This window comes from Sycon ciliatum, chromosome 5 (assembly GCF_964019385.1).
Source record: "Sycon ciliatum chromosome 5, ocSycCili1.1, whole genome shotgun sequence".
NCBI classification, from domain to species: Eukaryota; Metazoa; Porifera; class Calcarea; order Leucosolenida; family Sycettidae; genus Sycon; species Sycon ciliatum.
In genome coordinates, this window is record NC_088647.1 from 24,130,795 (window position 1) to 24,143,497 (window position 12,703).

Consider the following 12,703-nt stretch of genomic DNA (forward strand, 5'->3'; position numbering starts at 1 on the left):
TGATGCACAATGATGCACGATGATGTACGGCAAACTTCAAGAGTAGCAAACGTCAAAAAAAAGACAAGAACACAGACTGTCACTTAGACTGTACTGGTTCTTGTCCGTGCATGGCGTGATCGTGGAGAGGCACATGACAGCTGTTGTCACATGACAGCTGTTGTCACATGACAGCTGTTGTCAAACCTTTAAAATAACTTGACAAGTAAGGAGATCTACATGTACATGACTATCTGCAGTAGGCAATGTAGTGTACACTGTAGATCAGGGAGTCGTGTACACCCTGGAGAGGACATGCTGCTATACTATAGCATGCTGCTGCTTACCGAAGTACAGTGCTGGCAACTCGTCTGAATTCTACGCCCTGGCCTGGGCGGTGCGTTCACATTCTAGCGGTCCCCATTTCGTAGTGTAACTTTGGGTCTTTGCGATGTGAGCGCACCGCTCAGGGGTCGGATTTCAGTTGCCAGCACTGCACTGTAGGTCTGTCAGTATTATGCTGTTGTAACTTGTGGGTTTTTTTGTGGAAGTTTGAGTTGAAATTTTGTGAAACGCTTGGATAGAACATGCCTCTGATTTCCGAAGATCCTGGGTGTACATGTCATGTATTTATCATGAATACGATCGAGTCGACAAGCTTGATTGTGATCTACTTGAGAGTACGCAGAAGCCATACCTTAATTTAATTGAATACCAGTAGTGGTTTTGCATTGAAGACGCACAGAGATGTAGTGTTGGTATTCTGTGGTGGAGAAAGCCACGGAAAAGGAGAGTTCGAAGTGAGACTCTGTGTGTGTGTGTGTGTGTGTGTGTGTGTGTGTGTGTGTGTGTGTGAGAGAGAGAGAGAGAGAGAGAGAGAGAGAGAGAGAGAGAGAGAGAGAGAGACCCATTTTGTGCACAATGCAACAATGACTGACAGCTATAATAATAATACTGTAATAATCTTTATTTCAGGATTACCCAAAGGCTAACGCCTATCTGGGGGATCTCCTATTTATGTATGAACATTGTACTAGCTGAGAATATTACACGCCATCTTGGTCAACAATAAAGCAGGCATCAGAAAGCTGTAATTTGAAAGCATGGAAAACAGCGGGGCCGGCCCATTATTATTATTATTATTATTATGAAGTGCAAGCCTCTTTTACGGGCAAAAATTAACACAATGTATTAAAATGCAATACAACATACACTGGAGAAGAAATCAGGAAAATAAAAATATGAGCTCAAAAATGGAACGAAAAATAGCAAATAGAATCAAAACTCACGATGGAATCAAACTCACGATGGAATCAAACTCATGATGGAAACTACAACCCAGTGAGTTGGAAAACCAACCACAGAATTAGATATTGGGAATAGAGTCAGACACAACAACGACCGAAATCAGTACACCAAAAATCTGTCCTACAAAAACAAAGGAACAAGAAAAACAAGAAAGACGAAGTACAAAGAATCCCCAAAAAAGAGGGGAGAACGGGATGAAAGAGGACCGGAGAGCGGCAAACCCCAGGAGGACTTAGCGTCACATAGTGGTGGGAATGCGGGCCTCCACAGAAACAGCATCCACATCCGCCGCCAGACCAGGTGCACGGAATGCACGGCGACTCCCACGAACCATCAGGACCGACTCGCGGACAAGGCTGAAAGCCAGGTCCGTCCGCAGCTTTCCCATCACGAGGGGATAAGGCTGCGAGAGCTTGGTGGAGAGCTTCGTTCCGAGCAGCTTCAGGAACCGGGTGGCCTCCTTCGCCAGGGCACCAGCAGAAGACAGAACGATCGGGGTGAACGACGCGTGCTCAACTTCCCGGATCCGGGCACCGTATGCCGACTGCTTCTGACGCTCGTGCCATTGGAACACCTCAGCCAGCGGGCGAGATCGGTACGACTGTGCGTTGGGATAGAACACCCTTACATCAAAAAAATGCATCAGTCTGTACCGACCAAAACCCCCTGGCCTTGATGTCCGGTCTGGCGTCGTCCGCAGTGAGCAGGGCAGGACCATGGTCAAACGTGCGGACCGTCGGTAGAGGTTGCAGCGGTGGCTCCAGCTGCACATCCTCAGACACTTGAGAAAGAAGTTGGCCCAGGTAGTTGCGGACATGGTTGTGCCGGTGGATGGGATAGCCGCCCAACTTGCAGATCATTGCGTGGTCGATGGTGAACGGCCGGCCGCATGGACACTCGGTAGGTGAACCGTGGATGGTGAGGCCATACCGAATGCATAGGGCATCAACGAAGGACCGCCGGTCGAGGGAGTATCCATGCTCCCGAACAGGAAGACAGGTCAGCCATGCACCTGCTCCCTTGGCCTGGAGGTGCTCCAGAAGCATTGGTGGTAGGGCCTCTGGACCAGCTGTCTGCAGGACGGTCTTGGTTGTCACAGACTGGGCTTGCTTGGCAGCAGCCTTGGCGGCGCAAATGGCTGCTGGGTCCACGCTGTAGAGGGAGGACTGGTCCGCGATAAGTTGCTGGAGACTGCTCGTGATGGACAGAGATGCTGTCCGCTGTTGCGGGGCAGCCTCAACTGGATTGAGCACTGCAAGGCCACCATGACGCACAGGCAGAGCAAGAAGGCTGCGTAGAGGGGCAGGGACGACTGGCACACCCAATAGAGCTGGCAACAAGACGGAGCGAAGAGAGGACTCGAGAGGCTCGAAGACGCCTGGTGCACAGCTCGACACGCGCATCAGGAATGTCCAGCGGTGACGGTACCAAAAGACCAGTGCGGCATACACGGCTTGGGGCTCGGCCTCGGCCACGTTCGCCAGCTCACGCATCTCAGATGCCCAAGCCTCCACTCGAGCATTGCAAAATGTTGTCTTGAAGGCTTCCGAGCCCAGAGGAGCACCCAGGTAGGGGCGGCCCTCAGTGGTGATGTGGACATCGGTGTCGGCGAATGCAGCGTTGGCAGCATCGAGATGCTCAGGCTTGACAACCAGCCAAGTCTTGGCAGCGTTTGGATAGTAGCCGAATGCTGGGCCAAGTTGACAGATCTGGTCCCACCAGGTGCCAAGGCGCCGCAGCAGGCCAGCGGCTCCCGCGTCATCGGCATACCATAGCTGGATGGTCGAGGCGTCCGGTCGAGCAGCGGACGCACCGACGCCGGCTGGTCTCTCAGGCGATTCGCGGTCATGCACCGTGCCAGCTGGAGAGTCGTCCATAAGGGCGGTGGCGAGGGTAGTGACGAGTGGCGTAATGGCAATAGCGTAGAGGGGCATGGCTAGTGGGCAGCCTTGCGTGGTGCCTTCAGCAGACCAGATGACCGTACCGCTGACGTGGAGAGGTACTGTGCTGCGGTAAAAGTTTTTCGAAATTGTTGCTATTGATGGACATAGTAGGTGGATGTTGTGGAGCATAGCTGCACGGTTCAGCGAGTTGAACGCGTTGGTAGCATCGACCAGGAGTGCTCCCTCTGTGTTGCTGCTGTCAAAGTGGCGACACAGGGAATGTGCAGCGGCCTCCGCCCCACCCTCCTGCCCAGCACAGGTTTGAAGTGCCCCCGCGGCCTCAACAATGTCCTGACGCGTGATGCGGAGGACCACCTTGGCAATGAGGCGACGGAGGGTCTCCCCAATGCCGATCGGGCGCACACCAGGATTCTTATCCAGGGGCACAAGCCTCCCAGCCAGCAGCGGCGCCAAAGCACCCGAGTCGACAGGAGAGGTGGCGAGGCGCTTCGTCAGCATGGCTACAGCGTTGCATAGGCCCGTGGAAGATCTTCCAAATGAACAACACATCCTCCGCCAGGCATCTGCATCCAGCCCAGACACCCCTGCCGCACCAGACAGGGAAAGAGAGGTAGCCCGGACAAATGCAGCATTCACCGGTTCGAACAGCACGGGATGCGTTGGGCGGCACGGACCCTGTAGCAGTACATCGGATGAGGGGCCATCCAAGTCCGGTGATGGGTGTTTGGCTTTCAGAATATCTATGGTGGACTGGCCACCACCGCAGTCAGCCTGCAAGGGAAGGACGCCCCCCCTGCCTGAGGTGTGCAGGCAACGAATTGCTGCTTTCACTTTGCCCGCGAGCATGAGACGGGTAAAGCCTTTCACCGCTGCGTCATCAGACCGCTGGAGAGGACCAGATGGTAGGTGGTCTTGGATCTGCCGACCCTCGTGGAGCAGGGAAGTGATATCACCATCTTTCCATAGTTGGAGTCGACGCTGCAAGCAGCGGACATGATCAGCAGCCTTTGATGTCCGGAAAGGTTTCTGCAGGAGAAGCGGCGGAAACACCATAGCAGCTTTCAGAGCAATGCGTTCCTGAGGTGTGTCAGGGGACAGGAGTTGCAGGAGACGAGCCTGCTCCTCCACGAACGCACAGCCTGCTTTTCCAGATGGTATTGCAAAAATGTTGCGGCGCCAGTTGACGACAACTTCTCTCGAGTGCTCCAGGGCTTGCTCAAACTGCGATGATGGGACGGAAGCCCAGGTGAACGGCTGGCAGTTTAGGGCTGGTGCAGCGTCAGGGAGTCGATCAGGTGGCTGAGAGGCGTCCAAGTTCGCAAGCAGGTCAATGTCCTGGGATGAAATGGCAGAGTAGTCCAGGGCGTGCGCATCCCCAGTGCTGTGCGTACCGGAAGGCGGCTGAGAATTCTCTTGGGAGTTTCGAACCTGGGGAGTTTGAGTGCCTGAGCCAGAAGCCGCAGCGGGGCATGAGGATGAAACAGACGTCTCCGCGGCAGCACCGCTGGGTTGTGAGGACGTGGTAGAAGGGTTTCCGCGACCATCGTGGCAGGAAGAGGAGGCCGATATTTGAGATACTCCTTGAACATTCGAATTTCGAGTTCTTGAATTTCGAGTATTCACGGCGGAGGGTACTGGGCACGATGAAGAGAAAGCCAGATGAGAGGCGGCAGCAGCGCTGCCGGCCGTCTGTGACGACGCTGAGCGACAGGAGTTACGACACGTTCCATGGCGATTGGCGGAGCAGTTAGTACATTGACGTCCAGCTTTGGCGCATTTGCAGCCTGAACAGGTCGAGGCCTTTCCGCACGTGCAGCATGGCGGCATAGCTATAATTATTATTATTATCGTGCTCGGGTCGCCGCAGCCAGCGCCGACGGGGAGGACACCCCCGAGGAGGGCAGCGACCCCTCTGGCGTCGACTCTCCACGTCCCGAGGAGGGCAGCGACCCTCCTGGCGTCGACTCTCCACGTCCCGATGGCGACGGAGACGGAGACGAGACGGAGACGAAGAAGACCTGAAGTAATACGGAGGATTAGGATTATTATTATTATTATTATTATTATTATTTAAAAATTCGACGAGGAGACAATAATTTTAATATGGCAATAAGTAGGACGAGCTGAAGCGACATGTGGACTACTTTATTAACAATGTAAGCGATGGAGACGATGCAAGAAACAACCTAAAGGGTAAGGAAAAATACATGTAAGAAGAAAAAGGGCAATGGAAAAAAAAAAAAAGATGATTCGAACAAGTTTTCGTACAACACTCTTCAGGAATCACCGTTGTACTAAAGAACAAAATGAGAACAAAGGAAATAATATAGCAATCAAGGTAGGGTGACACGATACAATGACAGCACTAGAATATCGAGGTGCGATTTCTCACAAAAGTGTGCAGAAAACAAGGGTATACAAGTAAGAACTAAGCGTGACAAGTGTGTATCAGCAACAAAAAACAAAAAAGTGAGAACGAATGATAATAATAACAATAATAAACAAGAAGGTGACAAAACACATTTAGGCACAAGTGGCAACAACGTTGCCACACTACACAACAGAACATTATTTGAACAATTTTAGGGTAATAACACTATCTTTCTGGACACACAAATTCGGCTTATGAATGCGCTGACAAACAGCTTCCAAAACTTGTAACTGCAAAAGATAACCATGACGAGCACGGCACAAAACAGAAAAACAGGAATCAGAATAAGTACGACAACAGTCAGTACTAGAAACCAAATGATTGTATACTGAAGACTTGTTATTACGAGACGGACGCACACAATCTCGACTCACGCGCACACCCTCACACTCCCTCTCACCCTCACTCAGCTCACCTTCTCCCTCACTGTCCGAATCAGAACCTGCTCCGTCATCCACCACGGTTTGACTCTCCTCCTCACTTGCATCGTCCTGCGTCTCACCTTCACCACCCACGCCAACCCTGAATGCCGTTGCCTTCACGTCAGTCGTCGTCCTTTCCGATTGTTTCCTTTGTATTTTTACCGTGAATTCATAGGTCCGGTTGTAATCTGCTGTAGATCTCCGTGGTCTGTCATTTGCTGCTTTGTTTTGTGGATTAGTTGTTGTTGTTGTTGTTGGATGTGAACCTGGTGTTGTTGTTGGATGTGAAGCTGGTGTTGTTGTTGCCGCCATGGTTGCTGGTCTTTCTGTTGAATCCAGCTCTGGTTCCGGTGGGACAAATCTACCGCCACGGGTGCTCCCCACCAACACAGACCTCGAAGGAGGAGGGTCAGGGGGAGGCAGAGGTGCTGTCACCACTCGAGGCACAGCCCCATGCAAAGCACCCAGAGGCACAGACTTAGGCACACCCGAGGGCTGCACCAGTGGCGGTTCCGCACGCACCTCCAAAGAGCTGCCAAGCTCCAACAACAACAACAACAACTAATCCACAAAACAAAGCAGCAAATGACAGACCACGGAGATCTACAGCAGATTACAACCGGACCTATGAATTCACGGTAAAAATACAAAGGAAACAATCGGAAAGGACGACGACTGACGTGAAGGCAACGGCATTCAGGGTTGGCGTGGGTGGTGAAGGTGAGACGCAGGACGATGCAAGTGAGGAGGAGAGTCAAACCGTGGTGGATGACGGAGCAGGTTCTGATTCGGACAGTGAGGGAGAAGGTGAGCTGAGTGAGGGTGAGAGGGAGTGTGAGGGTGTGCGCGTGAGTCGAGATTGTGTGCGTCCGTCTCGTAATAACAAGTCTTCAGTATACAATCATTTGGTTTCTAGTACTGACTGTTGTCGTACTTATTCTGATTCCTGTTTTTCTGTTTTGTGCCGTGCTCGTCATGGTTATCTTTTGCAGTTACAAGTTTTGGAAGCTGTTTGTCAGCGCATTCATAAGCCGAATTTGTGTGTCCAGAAAGATAGTGTTATTACCCTAAAATTGTTCAAATAATGTTCTGTTGTGTAGTGTGGCAACGTTGTTGCCACTTGTGCCTAAATGTGTTTTGTCACCTTCTTGTTTATTATTGTTATTATTATCATTCGTTCTCACTTTTTTGTTTTTTGTTGCTGATACACACTTGTCACGCTTAGTTCTTACTTGTATACCCTTGTTTTCTGCACACTTTTGTGAGAAATCGCACCTCGATATTCTAGTGCTGTCATTGTATCGTGTCACCCTACCTTGATTGCTATATTATTTCCTTTGTTCTCATTTTGTTCTTTAGTACAACGGTGATTCCTGAAGAGTGTTGTACGAAAACTTGTTCGAATCATCTTTTTTTTTTTTTTCCATTGCCCTTTTTCTTCTTACATGTATTTTTCCTTACCCTTTAGGTTGTTTCTTGCATCGTCTCCATCGCTTACATTGTTAATAAAGTAGTCCACATGTCGCTTCAGCTCGTCCTACTTATTGCCATATTAAAATTATTATTATTATTATTATTATTATTATTTCGTAATACGTATTCGCATGCAACGACGCAAATCCACACAATTCAGTAGACACTTTTTCTATCAAACGTTTTCTTTCCCTTTTCTTCAGGATAGTACAGGGAATGTTGGAAATTAGAAAAACACATAACTATATAGAGAATGAAAGAAAGAAAAGTCAACACTTCAACATAGGTGTTAAAAATGATTTTAAAAGTGTTAAAAACTCAAAAACAAACAGCTGCAAGTTGTAGACAAACACGTTGAACACATCAGGGAACACTTGTCACACTTTCACGAGGTGTGACACCAAACAACTGCAACGATAACACATTCTCCTTCTGTACACATAGTTCTGGATCTAGTTTACGAATATACAGAGCTTCTAACACAGCAAGATGTAACTTAGACCTTCCACGAGTCAAAATCGAAAAGATATCATCACTTGTGTTTTTCTAATTTCCAACATTCCCTGTACTATCCTGAAGAGAAGGGAAAGAAAACGTTTGATAGAAAAAGTGTCTACTGAATTGTGTGGATTTGCGTCGTTGCATGCGAATACGTATTACGAAACTGTTTTTCCCACCGCCTCCAAACTACTGTTTGAATTATTATTATTATTATTATTTTTTCACGGTGGCGGTTGGCCAATAAGAGAGATGCAATAATTATTAATAACGGTGATTAAATGAGGCTATGAGGTAACATCAGTTGAGAATATGGTGATACTGATAGTTCAAGAGTTGATCGCTAGGGAGTGTACAGGAATCAGCACATTCGACCTAGTAGGGGCTGCACTGGAGATTAGAGAAAGAGCATATGCTAGATTCGATGAGAGCAGAGAGTTCTGAATGGATTTTATGTCTCGGGGTAGACTATTGAACAGATTCATTGAGCAAAGAAGTGGAGGGGGGGAATAGCGAGTGGTGCAAGCAACGGTCAGAGAAAAGCTCTGAGGTGCCTCAACTCTCTGGTACTGTGTATGGGGAAGTGCGCAGTGGCTGTTTGTATATGAGGTGGGGCGTAATTTTGGTGTATGGAATGAGCTCCAAGCTAGTTCACTTGTCTACGTGATTTCAGCGTTGGCAGACTGACATGGTGCAACAGGGAGGAGTGGTGGCATGGCTTGAAGATTGGGAGACAGAGGCATAGTTTTATTGCACGGCGCTGAAAACGCTCCAGGGCATCCGACTGATGAAACGTAAGTGCAGAGAGAGCAAGGCTTCCATAGACCAGGATGGAGCGGATGTATACAGTGTATATAAGCAGCAGTGTTTTGGGGTTAGGTTGCCCCTTATTCTAGCCAGGAGTTGAGTTACTTTGGAGGCCTTGGTTTGAATTATGAGTTTGAGTCCACCAACAACAGGTCAACAATAAAGCAGGCATCAGAAAGCTGTAATTTGAAAGCATGGAAAACAGCGGGGCCGGCCCATTATTATTATGATTATTATTATTTTTTTTTTTTTTCACGGTGGCGGTTGGCTAATAAGAGAGATGCAATAATTATTAATAACGGTGATTAAATGAGGCTATGAGGTAACATCAGTTGAGAATATGGTGATACTGATAGTTCAAGAGTTGATCGCTAGGGAGTGTACAGGAATCAGCACATTCGACCTAGTAGGGGCTGCACTGGAGATTAGAGTAAGAGCATATGCTAGATTCGATGAGAGCAGAGAGTTCTGAATGGATTTTATGTCTCGGGGTAGACTATTGAACAGATTCATTGAGCAAAGAAGTGGAGAGGGGGAATAGCGAGTGGTGCAAGCAACGGTCAGAGAAAAGCTCTGAGGTGCCTCAACTCTCTAGTACTGTGTATGGGGAAGTGCGCAGTGGCTGTTTGTATATGAGGTGGGGCGTAATTTTGGTGTATGGAATGAGCTCCAAGCTAGTTCACTTGTCTACGTGATTTCAGTGTTGGCAGACTGACATGGTGCAACAGGGAGGAGTGGTGGCATGGCTTGAGGATTGGGAGACAAAGGCATAGTTTTATTGCACGGCGCTGAAAACGCTCCAGGGCATCCGACTGATGAAACGTAAGTGCAGAGAGAGCAAGGCTTCCATAGACCAGGATGGAGCGGATGTATACAGTGTATATAAGCAGCAGTGTTTTGGGGTTAGGTTGCCCCTTATTCTAGCCAGGAGTTGAGTTACTTTGGAGGCCTTGGTTTGAATTATGAGTTTGAGTCCACCAACAACAGGTCAACAATAAAGCAGGCATCAGAAAGCTGTAATTTGAAAGCATGGAAAACAGCGGGGCCGGCCCATTATTATTATGATTTATTTTTTTTCACGGTGGCGGTTGGCCAATAAGAGAGATGCAATAATTATTAATAACGGCGATTAAATGAGGCTATGAGGTAACATCAGTTGAGAATATGGTGATACTGATTGTTCAAGAGTTGATCGCTAGGGAGTGTACAGGAATCAGCACATTCGACCTAGTAGGGGCTGCACTGGAGATTAGAGTAAGAGCATAATATTATGCTAGATTCGATGAGAGCAGAGAGTTCTGAATGGATTTTATGTCTCGGGGTAGACTATTGAACAGATTCATTGAGCAAAGAAGTGGAGAGGGGGAATAGCGAGTGGTGCGAGCAACGGTCAGAGAAAAGCTCTGAGGTGCCTCAACTCTCTGGTACTGTGTATGGGGAAGTGCGCAGTGGCTGTTTGTATATGAGGTGGGGCGTAATTTTGGTGTATGGAATGAGCTCCAAGCTAGTTCACTTGTCTACGTGATTTCAGTGTTGGCAGACTGACATGGTGCAACAGGGAGGAGTGGTGGCATGGCTTGAAGATTGGGGGACAGAGGCAGAGTTTTATTGCACGGCGCTGAAGACGCTCCAGGGCATCCGACTGATGAAACGTAAGTGCAGAGAGAGCAAGGCTTCCATAGACCAGGATGGAGCGGATGTAGTGTATATAAGCAGCAGTGTTTTGGGGTTAGGTTGCCCCTTATTCTAGCCAGGAGTTGAGTTACTTTGGAGGCCTTGGTTTGAATTATGAGTTTGAGTCCACCAACTAGACCAGAGTTTGAACTGTCAGCCGTGTACAATTTAGCACCAACCCGACAAGGAATGCTGAGACACTCTACGTCATGAAAGTGAGCTTGAGCACTGCTCGATAGCGTTCATTAACCAACGGACTTCCAACTTGGAATGGTCATGGATACCATTCATAATTCTACACTCCTGCAGCAAGTGACAAGCGCCAAGTACCTGGGCTTGCACATCGATGACGACCTGAAATGGAACACAATGGTTGACCGTATAGCCAAGACAGTGTCCTCCAAGATTGCCATTCTCTTCCGCCACCGGCAGTGCCTCCCAATGCCATGCCGCTCAACCTACTTGAGATGTATAAGTTTACCCACATTCCAATATGCATGCAACAGCTTTTCCTCTTCCCTTTCCTCTGCACAACGTGATCGTCTTGAGAAACTTCTCAAGCGAGCTGTGCGTGTTGTCTGCTCTGCTCCTGCAACTGCCCCTCTTCTTGAACGCCTCAGCATTCAACCCCTGCAATCAATGTATTGCCGCAAACTCCTCCTGCTAACCTTTCGTGTAATTCATAATAACTGTAGTGTGCTTCTTCATGACCTCGTTACACCTCAGTCACACACCCGTCGAACAAAGAGCACAGATGTTCCCCTGCTTCTTTTCCCGAGGATCATATCTGCCGCCGCCACACACAGCCCTTCATATCAATGTCCCGCTCTCTGGAATAAGTTGCCTGCATCTATACGATCACTGAAGAAACCAGGTCAATTCCGGACCGCTCTCTGACCCCACCTGAAAATTCACTGACTAACGTTGCTCACTGATCAAATAATTATGCACTCTTTCCTCGTCTGTCCTAAATCCTACTCTTTTTCTTTTCTTTTTTTCTTTTAATCTTTTCCTTACATTTGTGTGCCTGAAACTTTAGTCGATCTCATGTAATAAGGCAACACTGCCTGTTTGTTATTCGACGTTAAATAAACCAATCCAATCCAATTGCAAAGCCTGAAGGGAAGGTAAGCGCTATTGACCTGAATTAAAGTGAAACAAGTATCTCGTCTTCCTTGTTGCGATATTTTTGTATAATTCATTTCCAGGATTCCCCAGAGGCCGTTTAGGCCTATCCAGGGGTCTCCATTTCTGTACAGTCAGGATGAGAATATGAGAATGCAAAATGAGCAGAGAAGGCCTGAGAAAGAACTCGAAGAATAGGACAACTGGGAAGGAACAGGGCATTTTGTTATTAAAATTTGCTGTCTCCTCGCCGACTGTTTAAATACAAGTATAAATAAGAGATAGTGGTAGCCACTTCGGCGAAAACCTTTTTCTATAAAATATCGATACTGTAACCTCAATTATTTTAGAATAGCTATCAACTAGGGCTGAAACGATCATTCAACAACTCCTAACGATCAACCGATAATTATCATTGACGATCTATATAATTATTGGTTTTATCGATTCTTGTCGACTCTATCGAACACCAGTTTATGAAGAAATTCTATGATGCCTGTGCTGCGTTAGAAATTTGTGGCACCGCACTGTTGACATCTGTAGATATCTAGCTGGTTTTATCAACATGAGTTACTGAAGTAGAACATTTCATGTTGTTTCTGGAGCGAAGAATTTTGTCATCACCCTCTGGCAACTGCTCTCACCTCCGACTTCTCCCAGAAATGAACCGAAAAGGCAAAATCTTCTCTCCCGATCTCTTTCAAAGCCACACATCAATTTTACTGCGCTTGAAAGTATATGATTGCGCTCGTATCCACTATCGGATGGAGTGCAAGGGCTAAAATACTGTCACTGATATGCATGTATAAAAAATCGTTAGCATTCGTTTGACCACTAACGATTATCGACTGCACTCTTAACGATCGATATGCGAGTTATCGGTATAATTGTTTCAGCCCTACTATCAACAGTACGTTAAAACTCACTATGCAAAGGGATGCAAGCACCCAGTGTGCAGAATACTACATTGTACTTGCACTAAATACAGCTCAGAGCTACATGTAGTTGCAACAAAGCAGCCCTATTTATATACTACACTGATAGATTAACAAGCGTGCACACACACACACACACACACACAC